Below are 16,666 nucleotides of genomic sequence, written 5' to 3'. Positions count from 1 at the left end.
TCATCTGTGGAATGAACATTCGTGTGTTTGGAGCAGTTTGATTGGATTATTTGCCTTAAAAACATCCATGGTCTTTGTTGATTTTGGGTGTATGTCCCTCACCATTTCTTGAAGAAACACCTCTGCCATGCCTCGGGTCAGCTCTGCCTGCATGTCTGGGCCCGTTTCTGAATTCTCTGGTTGACCCCGTGTGTGCCAGCGCCACACTCCACACTGCAGCCAGCAGCATCGGTTCTCTGACGTTGCTGTTCCTCACGGTGCTTCCCCCCGGGCCCTCCCCTGTGAAGGGCACGAGTGAGGTGTCACCCTTCCCCCGATGGTGCTACAGCTGGCCTTACGAACTGGCTGAGTTTCTGGTGATGAATGAATCTGGAAGATGTGGCTACCGTTTCCTCAAAGACTTCTCTGCCTCTGCATCTTTCTTCGGGCTTCCCAAGCCCCTGGCGGGTCCCCGTGGGCTTCTCCGATCTGGGTGACTGTGGGCTGTTTCTGTTGCTGCATGTTGAAGTATGTTCATTATTCCTCCTGAAGTGTCTGCTCTGTAGGGTCATTGGTGCATGTTTCTGCGTAAGAATGTGCCTTCTGGGAAGCAAAGTGAATGTGAACCCCTCCCAGCCAGACACAAAGGGGCAGCTGGTGAGGCTTGCCTGGCCGCTGCTCGTCTCCCGGGAATGTCACCAGGTGTCCTGATTGGTCTTTGAGTCCATCCAACTAATGCAACAGATGACGACCAAATCCCTGTAATTTGTTGGGCACCAGGCTGGAGGCTGCAGATGGATCAGGAACCTCAGGCAGAAGTTCCCACAGGGTCTTTGTTCATCAGTTACCGTGGGGACAATGGGTATTCGAGAAGTGGGGCCAAGAGTGTTTGGGGCTCAGCTGAGCTACAAGGTCCTTGCTAAGGAGGTCATTCAGACTGGTCAGTCCTTAAATCGGAGTGCTTGAGACTTAACATCAAGGACTTCAAGATGGGCCAGTTTGGGTTTTCAGACTGTGTTCCAGGAGACCCCTGGGACACAGGGCTGCTGTTGGAGCCAGAGGGTCCCCAAGCAGGGGAGTCAGTTGGCCTTGCCACCTGGAGGCAGCAGAGCCACTGTGTAGTCATTGCTTTTGTGGGGGAGTTCGGTTTGAGTAAGGGGAAGGGCTGTCCTGTGCTCTAAGATGGCTCTCAGGGTTAAAAATAGCCCAGGCCCCAGAGTGTCCATGGAAACCCACTCCAAAAGCACAGGGGGTGGCAGGCTGCAGCCCCCTCAACGCATCCACATGGCCAGCCTTCTCCCAGGGCTCTCCAGGCTCTGCCAAGCACAGCTGAAGGAGTCAGTACAGGTGTGGGCACCATGTTGTTCTCTTGAGAGCCGAACTCCCACGCACCCAGAGGCAGACATGGACCGTGGGGTGGTGGGGCCTCATCTTTGACCAGGAATTGGCTGGGGTAGTCTGGGCTTCCATTGCCGCAACCCCCTTTGCTGCCGCCCACTCCCATGCTCCCATCTGTGTTCCATTTGCAGTGAGCAATAAGCAGTTTCTTTTCTGGGACTTGAATATTGTCACCGTTCAGCACTTCCCTGTTGGGGGTCAGCTCTTCACTTAATGCTCAGGGGATAAGTAGCTCATTAGGGGGAAAAACAAGGCCTTTGCGGCTAGATCCCAGAGGCAGGTCTGTCTTGTCCCATCTCCCTGAGGTTTCTGTACAGGAAGCCTCACGTCTCGGCCTCGGCACATCCCGAGACCCACCTTGTCAGTTGATCTGAATAGTGGGGGTCCCCCCTCTCAACTCATTTCTACTCTCTCCTGTCAGAAGACAAATGTTACAGCCATCACAAAGGACACAGAGGAAAAAGGACCGTCTGTCCCCCCAGGGGCCAAGCGACTGGACTGGGCTGTGTTCATCACGCTCCCCACAGCGGGTGCTGGGCCCCTAAAGCCTTGCCAGTCCCTCTCAGTGTGAGGGCCATGCAGGCTGCCAGCAGGGTTTTCAAAGGAGCCTCACCAAGCCAGAGGCCACAGAATCATCCTGCCCACATCATGGTCACTGGGCACCTGCCTTCGATTACCCCAAAGCTAAGACCCAGGTGGTAACAGTGTCTGAATGATTCCAGCTGACCCATCCACAGCCAGGCACCCCACCTATTCACTCCTGTGAGGACTGGAGGAAACACCCAGGCCATTACAGGACCCCCAGGCAGCCCTGTGCGCCCCCTCAGGCTCACACATGCTCATTCCTTGTGGCGGCCAGCTCTAACTAGCTCTGCTTCCCCTGCACTCATCTGATCTGTGGGTGTTAGACACCTGCATGGTAATAAAACCCCTGCATGCCCTCTACCCTCTCGCCCACCTCCTGTCTCCAGCTCCTCCTCGCAGCCGGGCTGGGCAGCCAGCCAGAGTCTCCATCAGGCTCCCCATCCCTACTGGGAGGAGGCTGCGCGGAGAGTAGGGCTCCGTGGTGTGCTGGTCATCTCTGAATGCTCCTGGTGCAGCAGCAAGGGAAGGACCCACGGGCTTCAGGCTAAGCCACACTCAGGTGTGGAAGGGTGTGGACAAAGGGTGTGGAAGAAGGTTGGACAATGGGAACATACATGTGGGAAACTGAGGGGCCAGCTGCATGATTCCTGGGTCTCCTCAGAGTCACGGGATGCTGTCTCCCTGTGGAGTGCTGAGCTGTGACAACACTGTGGTACGCCATCTTAGCACGGCAACCTCGGCACTGGGAGTTGAACTGTCTGCCTGGACAGTTCAAGAATTTGAGGGAAAGCAGTTGACCTGCTGTCCAAACAGCATGGCCAAAGGACTCGCTCTCAACAGTTAGGGGCTGCCAAGCATCCCACCCCCAGGTCCAATTTCCCACACAAGAACCACGGAGCAGGCCTGCAAACCACCTTGGGGCTGCTGCTCTTATGCTCTGAGTAGGGACAGCAGGACCCTGCAGAGGTATGGGCTTTGCAGCATGGCTGGCCAGTGTGGGCAGCACAAGTCCTCTCTGGATGGAGGGGGATCACTCTGGGTTCTGGGAGGCAGTTCCTTCTGGGGCCTCTGTGTTTGCAGCTCAGGGAGGCAGAGGTGGGGCCATTTCCTGGATGGCTGCTTCCAACACCAACATACACATGCATGCACAGAAACACATGCTTACATGTGTGTGCACCAAAACACACACTTATACACATGTGTGTGCACCCGAACATTCATGTACATGTGTGCACCAAAACACATTTATGCACACATACTTGCAAGAAGCACACATACAGATGTGCTTACAAGAAACACATGTCTATATACATGTGTGCATGGAAACACATACATTTATGTACATATACTTGCAAGGAACACGTGCACAAAACATACATGTTCACACATACACCTGCAAGCACATGTTTATACACACATGTGTGCACTGACCGTCCACTGCTTGGCTCTTCCCTTTGTCTCCAACATGTTTTCCCTCTAGTTCCATGTCTCCTTCCTCTTCACTCTGGATTTGAATGAACCATCACGGGTGGGAGGAATGAGGCCCGTGTCCACCCTACCACGGGAGTCTCCCACGCCCACCGTGGGAGGGAACGAGGCCCGTGTCCACCCTACCACGAGAGTCTCCCACGCCCACCGTGGGAGGAACGAGGCCCGTGTGCCTCTGCCATTCATACTTGCCCCTCCCGTTCCTCAGTCTTACTCCCTCCTCGTGCCCTAGTGCTCTGTTGTCTTTCGGTCCGCCGTCTGTGTTGTTTATGGCAAGGTCAAGTCAATAAGGTTGAGGTCTCAGTCAGATTCTGCACACTTTGTCCCTGGGACCTGGAGCCATGGCCAGTGAGGTTTGGATTGCCCAATGCATGGATGAACTAAGGGCTCTGAGCTTGCGGGGTCCCGTTGGGTTCTTGTGGTGGACATGGTCTGCATCAGCATGTTGCTGTGAGTGTTGGGGGAATGTGATCTTGACAAAAGGCAAGGGGCATTCCACTGCAAGCCTACACAACGCTTAGAAACAATAGCAGAGGATTTCCTCAAGATTTATGTTTGCATAACAATGTCTTGACTTGCTATTAAAAGCAGAATCCATAAAAATAGTAAGTGGGGCTTCAGCAGAATTAAAGTTTCCTTGAAGATGACCTTTATAGAAGACAGCAACAAGTGAGGCGCTGCATCCGCCATGACCCTCAGACTCCCAGGCGTTGCCTGCCATGCTTTTCTCTGCTCTAGATGTCCAGAGAAAACGCTGTGTAAGCCGCCGGCTCTGTATTCCGGGGTTGGTGTTAAAGCCACTCACCTTGAAATACCGTTGCATGCCAGGGCTGGGGCAATTCTCATAGAGAAAGACCTGGCTCGGGAGCCCAGGTGGGGAGCTTCCATCTGGAACCGCCCTGGCCCCACCCCAGGGCTTGGGTGTTTCTCCCTCACTTTGTAAAGCACGAATGCACAAGAGATGGTCCCAGAACGTGGGCGGAGATGAGAAAGAAAAATCCATTAGGACACTTGGCTTGGTTGACCTGCGCCCATTTGAGAAAACCTTTGTGACTTTGTGATTTCTGAATACTGAAAGGAAGAGGAGGCCTGCTTGGCAAGATCAGGAGAGGCAGTGATGGCTGTCAGTCAGGGGAGAAGCCCAGCCCACATGTCACGAAGGTGACAGGACTCTGCCGAGAACGTGACTATCTATGGCTCATCTCGCAGCGACAGCCGTGGTGAGGCGCAGCCGTGGTGGACGGCTGCCCTGCAGTGGTTCTCCTGGCTGGTGCTGAGCCCTGAGCGGCGGAATCCAACGCACCTGGCTTCCCACTGCAGAGTGGCGCTGGAATAATCACCATTCTGTATTCTGAAACAATCATTTTCTTTTTTAAAAAAAATCACCTTTCCTTTTGACAGGCGAGCTAGATTATTTATCACAACGTGGAGTCATAAATATGCAATGTGCTTGGGAGCGCTGGGAGACCTCACCCAGCCTGCTCCGCCCTCGGGATTGCACTTGGAAATCCCAAACCCTCACCCTCACCTCAGTGCTCTCCATGTCAAGCTGGCAGAAGCAGCAGCCATCTCTGTGCAGCTGGCGATGGGGAAATGGGTGTAGGTAGGTGAGGCCAAGGTCTCAGGGCTTAGTTCAGACCTCGCTGCTTCCTGAGCGCGCGGTCCTGGATGCTGCTTAACTTCTGAACCCTTTTCTGTTTAGTGGGAACCTGATTCCTACGAAAACATCTTGTGCCACTGTTTAAAGATTTATGCATTTGAGAAAATTAGAGAGAACTCCATCTGGGCTTCCTCACGGTGGCAGGGCCCAAACACCCTGGCCATCCTGTGGTTCTCCTGGGTGCGTTAGCAGGAGCTGGATCGGAAGCTGAGTAGCCCGGCCTGCTCCAGTCAGTGCCCATGTGGGATGCTGGCACGTCATGGGACAGCTTGTTCTGTTTGTCCCCAGTAGGTGATAAGAGGATTAACTGAAGAATGATAGGTAGGGGGAAGTTTCATGGAAAATGGAATTAAAAGATAAGTGTCTTTGGCGAAAAGAAGAAAGATTTTACATCTGGCTCATTTTTCACATCACATATTTTCCATGAACTTCCCGCAGTCTTCACACACATGGATTTCCGTGTTCTTCATGCTGAGAAAGTCGCCTTGGATTCCGCTGTCCGTTAGGGTTGATGCAGTTGATGGGCACCTCAGAGAGCTCATCCCTGATGACATGAACATACTCCTCGGGGGATGCCAGGGAGCAGAGGTGAGATAGGAACTGTTGAATGAGACGAGCTGCCAGGACAGGGGCTGTGAGAGGAACGTGGGATACAGATGGGGTTGGGCCACTGCCTCACCCCCACCTGCACTGCATCACTGCAGCTGTGCGTCAGCTCAGCCTGGGGAGCAGGCAGGATATATACTCGAACGCGTGTGGAAACGCCTTGCTCCTGGCACAGCCCAGCAGCCCAGCAGCCGGCTGGCTCTCTGGCTCTGGTTTTACAAATGGCCCAGGGAAGGAATCATGGGTGGCCGTCCCCGATGTTCCCACCAGATGGCGCTGGCAGACCAGGTTGTGGCTACTGGTCCCCCCCTCCAGCTAGTCACCATGCTCCATACGTGAGTGGCCCCCACGTCTCCTTTGTCCATCCATCTGTCAGCAGGCGCAGGCTCGTTCCACACCGTGGCTACTGTGAGCAATGCTGCAGTGGACAGAGCCCAGCAGGTGCCGCTCGCCTGTGCTCACTTTGGATGTGTCCAGCAGGAGATTATTTATCACTTGTGTATTTCAAAGCGAGAGAGGGAACCCATTCCTACATCTGGTGACTCACTGCCCAGGTGCCCACGACGGCTAGCGCTGGCCCAGATGAAAGCCAGCGTTCAAGGGCTACACTTGAGTTTCCTGCATGGTTGGCGGGGACCCAAGTACTTGGTCCACCAGCTGCTCCCGGGCACACCGGCGGAAGCTGGATCTGAAGTGGAGCAGTGAGGACTCAGACCAGGCGCTCAGAGAGGAAGGGGCATCCCAGTCCATGGCCTGACCGGCTGAGCCATGGTGCGTGTCACAACTATTAACTTTTCGAGGAATGGCCATTCTGTCCAGGGTGCCCTGTTGTCCTGCAGCCGGAGGGCAATCCTGCTGTGTGAGTGGGTGAGTGTGACACGGATACGCAAGTGCTGCGTGATCACGCAGGCTCCCCGAAGGTAAAATGTACATGAGACACACAGACAAGTCTCTTTGGGTGCGATTTACTTTCTGGAATTCACACATAGCTTTTCCACAACACACATTTTCTGTGAGGTTTTTCAAGTCCCCTCCTGTAGATTGGAGTCTATGAATAGGACTGAAACAAATTCTAAGTGGTTGGTGACCATGGCCACAGGGTGAGGACGCAATGAGAGAAGCTGCAGACCTGGAGAGCATGGGCACTGGCCGCAGTGGGCGATGGCCGCAGTGGGCGATGGCCGCAGTGGGCGCTGGCCGCAGTGGGTGCTGGTCGCAGTGGGTGATGGCCACAGTGGGGGCGGTTATACAGCACACTGGACGTTTGCTTGGGGAGCAGGTGCTAACGGCTCTCATGACAGACAGCAATGATGCCGATTGCCCATGATCTCAAATGTGTCCATGTATCACCATGCCCTGTTGTAAGCCTTGAGTTATGCAATTCTGTTGTCAGTTTTATTTCAATAGCAGTAAAGCGTGTTATTGAGAGGCAGTGTTTTTGAAACCTTCTGGTTAAGTAACACCTGTCTGGGGCCGCCCTGAATGAGCTCACTGTGGGGGCAACGTCCACTAACTGGGGCCCAGCTTCGGTTTCAATGCAAGCTGGTTGGAACCCAGAGAGGCACTAGCTCAGAAAAGCACCCACTCCCGGGCGAGAGCTTTAGGTGGTTCTTGCAGCATAGGTTCTGTGGAGTGTGTATGACTTGTGCCAAAAACAGAGCTGCAACGTAGAGGCAACAGGCCAGGCTGTGTCTACTCGGGAGTCCTCCAAGCATGAGATCCTGAGCCGGAGTATGCGGGCTGGAAGCAGGTGGGAACCCGGCCCCTGCGGCACGCTGCGATTTCCACCTATGGACTGAGTCCTGAGATTTCCGTTTGGGTGGGCAGCTGCCCCCATCACTTCATCGGTGTCCTGTGTTGTAGTTGTCATCAGAGACTTGGTTATGACAGGTGAAACCGTCGTGCTCACTGGCTACCAACAGTGTGATGGGCATGTAGGCTGGACTGGAAGGTATGCAGGTTCAAGTTCTGGCTGTGCTGCGTTTCAGCCAAGCCATCTCAGCTCTGCCTCCTATTCTCACTGAGCTCTGAGTTGCACTTCTCCGGATCCAACACAGTGAATGCATTCAGCAATGTGTGTGGGATGTGTGGGTGGCATGTCTGGAGGGGGTTGCTTGCATGGGAGGTCAGTGTGACCAGGGCAGGTGGCATGTCTGGAGGGGGTTGCCTGGGTGAGAGGTCAGTGTGACCAGGGCACGCTGGCGGGACTGCAGAAGAGGGGACACATGTAGGCAAAAGGAGCAGACTTTGCAGAATCAACATGGCAGGTGACCTTGCAGGCCTTTCAACATGGGGACTGGGTAGTGGAGAAGGCACTGGACTCTCAGCAATCCTGGTCTTTCAGAGAACACAGTGACAAGGGTACCATGTGGGCTTCAATTCATGGACGTTACTGGGGAAGTATGTGAATTGGTCCATGCAGGCTTGGTTGATGAATCTGAGTAACCCCTTCCCGCACACAGTAGGGCTCCCTGAGTAAAGTGTAGGGGCCTTGTGGCACAGAGAAGGTGGCCCAGCGCATGGCTTGCTGTGTGAAGATTTGGCATGTGACGTGCTGCACAGTGTCAGCTGATGAGTAAAATGGCTCACAGACCTGGCCCCCAGCCTTTCCCCTGGGTTAGGAGGAGCTGGATGGAAGTTTTGTGTAGTTCATGGTTGAAATAAGTCCTGTCGTACCCAGGACAATGCCTGGGTTATTTGGGATTTATCCCCGAGGCAGGGAAGGTGGCCAGACACACACCCAGCGTGAGATCCATGGCCCTGGCCTGCAAGTATGAATTCTCTCCTTGTGGAATCAACCACTCTCTGGAGGACTGCTTCTCCCCTGCCTGGCTCTCACCCCATTGACGGTGTCGTCCTGTCCTAGCCAATTGACAGTCACCATCCCTTGGCCCCCGGGATTCACTCACACCCGCTGGACCAAGATGCCCTGGGTGGTCAACAGCAGGGCTCTGATGGAACCACTACACGTTGAGCTCCCATCCTGCCTCCTCCAAGGGAGAGCCTGCCCCAGAGTAAAGCCACCACGGAGGGAGAGCCTCCACCACGGAGGGAGAGCCTCTGCCAGGGAGGAGAGCCTCTGCCAGGGAGGAGAGCCTCCGCCGGGAGGGAGAGCCTCCACCAGGGAGGGAGAACCTCCGCCAGGGAGGGAGAGCCTCCACCGGGAGGGAGAGCCTCTGCCAGGGAGGGAGAGCTCCCTTGGAGTCCGTGGGCCCCCATGAGCTTGCTCACAATCAGATGACGGATAACACTGCATGTTTTTTATCTTGGGATGGAAAGAATCCGGATTCCCAGGGGCTTGGGGAGGTTGGAAAGAAGGTCATTTAGAGTGTTACTTAAGGTGACTTACCGACAGCAGAACTCCCCTTTCTTAGGCATGGACTCGAATGGGCTATTGAACAGCGTGTGGACGTGTCGCAGCTGCCCCAAAGCAGAAAGTGGGTGTCATTTTGGTCAGTTGTAAATTCTCTTTGGTTAACATTTTCACAAAGTTTGTCACATTGTGGTTCCAACATTCAGACCTCTCAGTAGATTGGCCCAGCCAGTTTCACAAAACATTCTCCTTTGCTTCCTTCCAGAAGACGTGTGGCTCCCCCTCAACTGAGGCGACACCTCCCTTGTGGGGGGATTTCTGTTTGCTGTGAGGCAGGCTCCGGGGTCGCTGTTCTAGGCACAGGGCTGGCTGCGTGTGCCAGGTTTGCAGGACGTCTGCCCTCGTTGTCATTGGATTAGCGTGGCACCTGTTTCCTTTCCAGACATCCTGATGGCTTCTGCTTTCTGTAAACAGTACTTTCTTTCCCTGTGTGCAGTGTGTGCACCGCTCGTCCTTGGCTGGGATCTCTCTGGCACTCTGCCATTGTCGAAGCGATGCTGTAATGTGCTTTGCCTCGGGTTAAATTTTGGGAGGTCTGCTGTGCTCCTTAAACCTATACCCAAGTGTGTCATTCCAAATGTGTTGAATTTTGGCCATTGCTTTTATATGTATTTATTTATTTAAAGTGTTCATTTCCCTCTTTATTTCTTGGACGAATTAAACAGGTTTCAGATCAATTCAAAATTGTGCCATTGACCATAAAGTTCTGCTAATTTTCTTTCATTTCACTGTTCAGAGTTTTTTCATGTACATTCCGTTTACCAATGCAATGTTCTGTCATTTCAGTATACTATTGAGTCAATCTAGTAAAATTTCCATTTTAGTTATTTCCATTTTAACTCTAGAATTTTCACTGTCCACTGGTTTGTTGTGACCTATTTCTGTTTATATATGGATATATGTGGACAAAAATATACATCCATATATATATATATGCACATACATGGATGTATATGCATAGCTCTATTTCTTGATGCACGCCTTCAATTCCTGGTCTATATTTGTAGCAGCTCTGTGAATCCAGGCCTCTTAATCCCTCCATCTGGGATTCCATTCCCTTCCCCGGATTATGCCTCACACTTCTCTTTCTGTATATGTCCCCTGTGTCTTGGTGAGGTGTGAACTCTGTGGCAACAGCATAGAGACTGCGGGAGGCGTTCTGCTTTTCTGAGCTTGGTTGATTTTCTGTGAACTTGTGGTGGTTAGCATGCTTTGCCTCAGGTGTGTGTCTTGCTGTGCTCTGCTTCCCCTGCCCTCCTTCAGGGTTCCCCATGGCTCCCCGAGGCCCGGTGGGTTTGTGTTCGGACAGCTCGTCTTCGCGGGGCTCCCGTTTTAGTATGGTTCTCTCCTAGACGTCCTGGCTTCTCTACATCTCAGTTTCTGGTCCGAGACACCGCAGGGCTCTGTTCTCTGGAACATTCCAGGAGTGAGATGTTGCAGGTTGACAAGTGGTGCCATTGCTGCCACTCCAGCCCCTTTAAGGTCCCTTTAGGCAAGGAGAATATGTAGCTCCAAGGAGGTGTCCAAGATGAAGCATTCTATATCAACTACCAATGGAAATGTCACTTCAGCAGCAGACTTGACACTGTTGTGACACATTGTGCAGATATAACAAGATTCTGAGAACACAAAGGGTGTTAGGATAGCTGCCAGGCTCATTAACACCCAGTCTCTGCCGTTAATGAACAAGCCTGCTTGGTGAGTCCACACCTCTGCAGCCCAAGAAAACCACATTTCCTTTCAGAACCTGCTCTCTGGGCCTGGCATGGCAGCCTTGCCTTGTACATGTTAGGATCCCATCTAGGCACTGGTTCGTATCCTGGTTCCCATGCTTCCCATCCAGCTCCCTGCCTGTGGCCTGGGAAAGCAGTCGAGGATGGCCCAAAGCCTTGGGACCCTGCACCTTGTGGGAGACTCAAAAGAGGCTCCTGGTTTTGGATCAGCGCAACTCCAACCATTGCGGCCACTTGAGGAGTGAATCATCGGACGGAAGATCTTCCTCTCTGTCTCTCCTCCGCTCTGTATATCTGACTTTCCAGTAAAAATAAAATAAACCAAACAGAGCCTGCTCTCTGAGCTAAGGAGCTTTTCATAAATTTTTGCATTTGTTGATTCGCTGCAAGGAAGTGCCCACACTTGTTCCTGCTTTACCATGGAGGGAGGTGAGGTGTGCCAGCTGCAGCCGGTTTGGAGGTGGACTTCATCTCTTCATGTTGGTGGGAATTAAGCAAAAAGCCTTTGGGTCTTTTAGATGCACCTGTTATGTTGATATAAAGACCCACAGGGACCACAGATTCCTCTGACGCCTCAAGCATTTTCCTGAGATAAAATGGTTTCCCCTTCGAAGCTGACTCGCTGCGTGATGGGCACCCTTGAAACTTGTGACTCACTAAACAGCACTGGTTCGTGGGCAATAGAATTGGAATCACCAGAAGAGGGAGGGAAAGGAACTTGCTACAGGCACGATGGGAAATCCGGGTACAGCTGCTCCTGGGACTGCAGCTGGAGGGACCAAGCATGCCAGGTGTACCATGTCACCTCCATGTACTTTGCCCCTGGTCTGTGTCCTGGAGCTGGGTGCTGTCAGCTGGCCCAGGCCTGGGCTTTTCCAGCAGGAGTGCTGGGGGCACGGTGTAAGGTGGGACAGGGGAGGGGCTTCTCTTTCTGGTTTCAGCTTATTTTGTTCCGGGCACATTGCTAGTGGCCAGCAACAGTCTTGTGTTGCAGTGGCAGACGCCATTGTCCACAGCACTGGCATCTGTCTCGTGTGGGGCATGGGCTTGGGTTCTAGCCACTTTGCTTTCAGTCCAGCTTCCTGCAGTGTACAGCAGATGAGGCCAAAGTGTCCAGATCTCTGCTGCCTTTGTGGGAGTCCCAGATGCCCTGGGATGGGCTGGGGGTGTTGTTGAAGTGAGCCAGTGGAAGGAAGCTCCATCTGTTTCCCTTCCCCTACCCTATCCTTTCACATCAGTCTTTTTCAAGGGGCTGTTATGTGCAGTGTCCAGGGACATCCCTGGCCAGCCAGTAGATGAGCCCTGCTCTCCAGCAGGGACCAGCTCTGCCCACCACTCCCAGGGCTCTCGCCGTTCCGAAAGGAAAGCTCCCTCAGGTTACATGCCACACCACACCACCCTGCCATGTTGTGGCATCCACAGGCCTCAACATGTCCCTGCTATTCAGGGCCTGTGGCTCACCCTGTGTGTCCAGCTTGGTGTGACGACAGCTGCAGCAGGACACCCAGATCCCTACAGCCCTGCGGCCCAGGCACAGGACAGCTCATGCTGCTCCGTGCCCGTCACCCAAGGCCCATGGCTCATGCTGACCATGCCTGTCACCCAAGGCTCAGGGCTCATGCTGACTGTGCCCGTCACCCAAGGCCCACAGCTCGTGCTGACCATGCCCGTCACCCAAGGCCCACGGCTCGTGCTGACGGTGCCTGTTACTCACGGCTCATTCTGCAGCGTGTTGGGCTTGCCGTGTACGTGAGTGTGGACAGAAGCAGGTGCCCGTCTGTTGAGCACCTTGGCTTCGAAACCCCCCCTGTACTCTGCCTCTCCCTCCAGCTCCCGGAGACCACGGATGCCTTCACTGACTTAGAGTCCGTTTTCAGGGCTTGTTGGTTTTAAATATCAGCTTTATTTTAGCACTTGGAATGCAGAGAGAAGGGAGCAATCCTCCATTCACTAGCTCACCAGCCAAATGCCCACAAGCATTGAGGCCAAGCCAGGCCAAAGGCAGGAGTTGGTGACTTGGTCCAGGCATGCGCTTAAGGCACCACCTGCTGCTCTTGAACAGGACGCTGGACCGGGCAGCGGAACTAGGGCTGAATCGCCGGTGCTGCGATGGGTGTCAAGGTATCCCAAGAGGCACCTTAGCCAAGTGCCAAGTGCCTGCCCCAGGACTGCGTGTGGGCCACACCAGGCACAATGGAGCGACACAGGCTGATAGGCAGGTCTGGGGCCAGGGCCAAAGGGCGTTGCACTCAGGATACATCCCCCGGCTTTGTTCCCCAGCTACAGGCCATCTCGGTGCTCCTGGGGTGGGTGACCGTGAGGCAGGGCTGGAGGACCAGGCAGGTGTCTGTGTATGGGCATCAGTGTTCTATGCCCTGGGACAGAAGCAAGGAAGCACAGGTGCCGGGTCACAGGGTGGGCCGGGTCGGGGTGTAAGTGGCTGCCGGGTCACAGGGTGGGCAGGGTCACAGGGTGGGCTGGTCGGGGTGTAAGTGGCTGCCAGGTCACAGGACGGGCTCAGTCATTTAATTTGTGTGCCAACTCCACTTTGCCTCAGTGCACAGTCATTCTTAGAGTCGGAGGGCTGTTGGCTTTCCAGGGTTGCTGTCCATCAATACCGTGTTGTTGGGCTTCTCTGTGGACACTTAGATTTAATTTGTGAATCTCCATGATGGAACCTGCAGGGGCCTGTGTGGGAAGTGTTACATGGCCCTTGCTACATAAAAGCAAGACCATGTCCATGGCACGGTGCCTAGGGACAAAACAGTTGCTCTGCTGTGGGGTGGGGGTGATGGCAGCAAGCACCACAGGCTCCTGGCTACAGTCTGATTCCTGTCCTTGGTCCTGGGTGGGGGCTGAAGCTCCAACATGCTATAGTTTGGTCTCGGGGGGAGCATTTCTTCCTGTGGCATTGGCAAGAACTGGGGCTGGCATAGTGGTGTGGCTAGCTAATCCTCCACCTGCAGCGCCTCAACTCCCATATGGGCACCACTTCAAATTCCAGCCACTCCACTCCTGACCCAGCTCCCTGCACATGGGTCTGAGAAAGCAGCAGAGGCTGGTGCAATTCCTTGGGCCCTCTGAACCCATGTGGGTAACCCAGAGAAGATCCTGGCATTGGATCAACTCGGCTCTGGCCTCTGTAGCTATTGGGGGAGTAAATCAGCTGATGGAAGCTCTCTCTCTTTCTCTCTGTAACTCTGCCTTCAAATAAATTTTTAAAAATAAATAAATAAAAGATAACAAGATAGGTAAACTCAAGAGCTGCAAGATGGCACCCTCGGCCACTCCATGTCCCACTGTCACCCAGCTCATGGGGCCCGAGTGACGGCTGCACAGCCACAGGGAATATTTAGTGATCAGAATCAACATCGCACCTTGTCCACTGGTTGACAGGCAAATAGAGATGCAGAGCAGGAGAGAGCATGCTCCTGGGCTGGGCGGACAGAAGGCAGGGGCTCTGCCCAGGTCTTCTCATAGAGGCAAGACAGGAGCCCACCCTGGATCGTCACCAGGAAACCAGTCAGGAGCTGCATGGCCGGGGCGGGATGCAGGGGTGCCATGTGGTGTGTCAGCCTCTGTGCCCAGTGCCCACCCTGGAATCAGTATTCCTGGGATTGAGAGTGGCAGGGTTTAGCCCTCTGCTTCCTCTCTGCAGCAACAGTCTCGGGACCCCCGGGAACCGCACCCCAGATCGTGCCACCGCAGAATTTAAGGAGGACACTGCCGTTTATAAAAATGGGAAATGCAAGCTTATCGCAATGCAGAAATCAAAAGGATATGTACTTTCCATGCGCTCTTCGAGCCCTCTGGAGAAGCACTTAGCGAGAAAATTCATCCCAGATGTGGCTTTGTCGGGGTCCCATTCCTACCATCCTGCCAGTGCAGACCCCGGGCCGCGTGCTGAGTCCCCCATGCGACCCTGCTCCCTGAGGGCTCGTGCACCTGCCTGCAGTCAGGGGCAGCAGCTTTCTGCTCCCGAGCTGTCCCACAGCAGCGGCCTGGGTGGACACTTTCCTGAGCTGAAGAGGCAGGAGGTGGCAAGGGTCCCAGGGGTCCCCACGTCCAGGATTGCTTGTGGTGGGGACGGTCGGTTCGAGACCCCAAACTGTGAGGGGCATTGACCTGTGCACCCCGAGATGCCGAAGTCCTCGTGCATCAGGACAGGAAATTAAGCCTGCGCACCTAGAGCAAAACACTGCGGAGTGAGGGAAGCAAGGGGCCCGGGGAGCCCCATGTGCGTTCGGGGGGCGCCTCCTGCTCCTTCAGTGTCAGGTGGGGTGGGGGCGTCCCCCGCTCTTGTAGGTCCTGACTGAGGAGTCTCAGTTCTGAGGTTAGTTAATTCCATGTTTTCACTCGAGCAGAGACGATATGCTCTGTGGCCGTTAGTCAGACTGCCAAGTCTGTTACGGCTGCTTCCTCCATTGATTGTGTCTCTCCACTATTGATTATTTATGGCTGCTTCCTCTATCGACTAGTCACGACTGCTTTCTTCGGCTATTGATTATTCACGACTGCTTCCAGTATCGATTAGTCATGACTGCTTCCTTCGGCTATCGATTATTCACGACTGCTTCCACTATCGATTAGCCATGACTGCTTCCTTCGGCTATCGATTATTCACGACTGCTTCCACTATCGATTAGTCATGACTGCTTCCTTCGGCTATTGATTATTCACGACTGCTTCCACTATCGATTAGTCATGACTGCTTCCTTCGGCTATCGATTATTCACGACTGCTTCCACTATCGATTAGTCATGACTGCTTCCTTCGGCTATCGATTATTCACGACTGCTTCCACTATCGATTAGTCATGACTGCTTCCTTCGGCTATCGATTATTCACGACTGCTTCCACTATCGATTAGTCATGACTGCTTCCTCTATCGATTAGTCATGACTGTTTCCTCTATTGTCTCTCCACTATCAACTAGTCATGACTGCTTCCCCTATCGACTAGTCGTGACTGCTTCCACTCTTGGTTAGCCAGGCCCGCTTCCCCATGGACTCCGGACCGCGGCCTCGGCCGGCCCTTCCCCTGCGCTGGACACCCACCCGGCAGTCCGCTTCCCACCCAGCTCCCTGCCTGTGGCCTGGGAAAGCAGTCGAGGACGGCCCAGTGCCTTGGGACCCTGCACCCGCGTGGGAGACCCGGAAGAGGCTCCTGGCTCCTGATCAGCTCCAGCCGTTGTGGCCGCCTGGGGAGTGAATGATCGGATGGAAGATCTTCCTCTCTGTCTCTCCTCATCTCTATATGTCTGCCTTTCCGAGAAAAATAAATAAATCTTAAAAAAAAAAAAAAGCCGTCTGGCTTATGCCTTACCGGGGTTGTTCTCAGTGGGTATACCTGGCACATTTGTCTAGACAGCCAGAACCACAGCTCGGAAACATCCAGAACTTTCTGTCTGTAGGTGGCGCTGCTGCCAGAAGCCCCACACCCCTCCCAGGGCCTCCTGCCCTGCGCGCACTTGACCCCCTTTGTGCAATGTTCTTCCTGTTGTGACAGCAGTGCCACGCTGAGGCCGCCTGGCACAGGCCCTGGCACGGTGCCACCTCTGCCTGAGACAATGACTCGGGGTCAAGGGTTGTGGGGCAGACCCCACAGCAGCCCAGCCCAGGGCGTGCGCCCAAGCGAGGGGCTGTGCTGCACTGAGCTTACTCCAGCAGGGGGCAGTGCTGCTCCCAGGGCGGAGCTGTTCTTGGGGTGCTGCCCTACAGGACGCAGCGCGTCTTGGGGTGAACACCTGAGACACTCATTGGGTCTGCCCGAGCCTCACGCTCAGCATGCACTGGGAGCCTGCAGCGTCGGCGGGAACCCCTGCTGTCATCCTCCCGGCAGGGC

The sequence above is a fragment of the Ochotona curzoniae genome, unplaced genomic scaffold, assembly GCF_017591425.1.
Source record: "Ochotona curzoniae isolate NIBS_2020 unplaced genomic scaffold, NIBS_Ocur_1.0 contig_46, whole genome shotgun sequence".
In the NCBI taxonomy this organism is placed as follows: Eukaryota; Metazoa; Chordata; class Mammalia; order Lagomorpha; family Ochotonidae; genus Ochotona; species Ochotona curzoniae.
Note: the sequence above shows the minus strand (reverse complement) of the source record.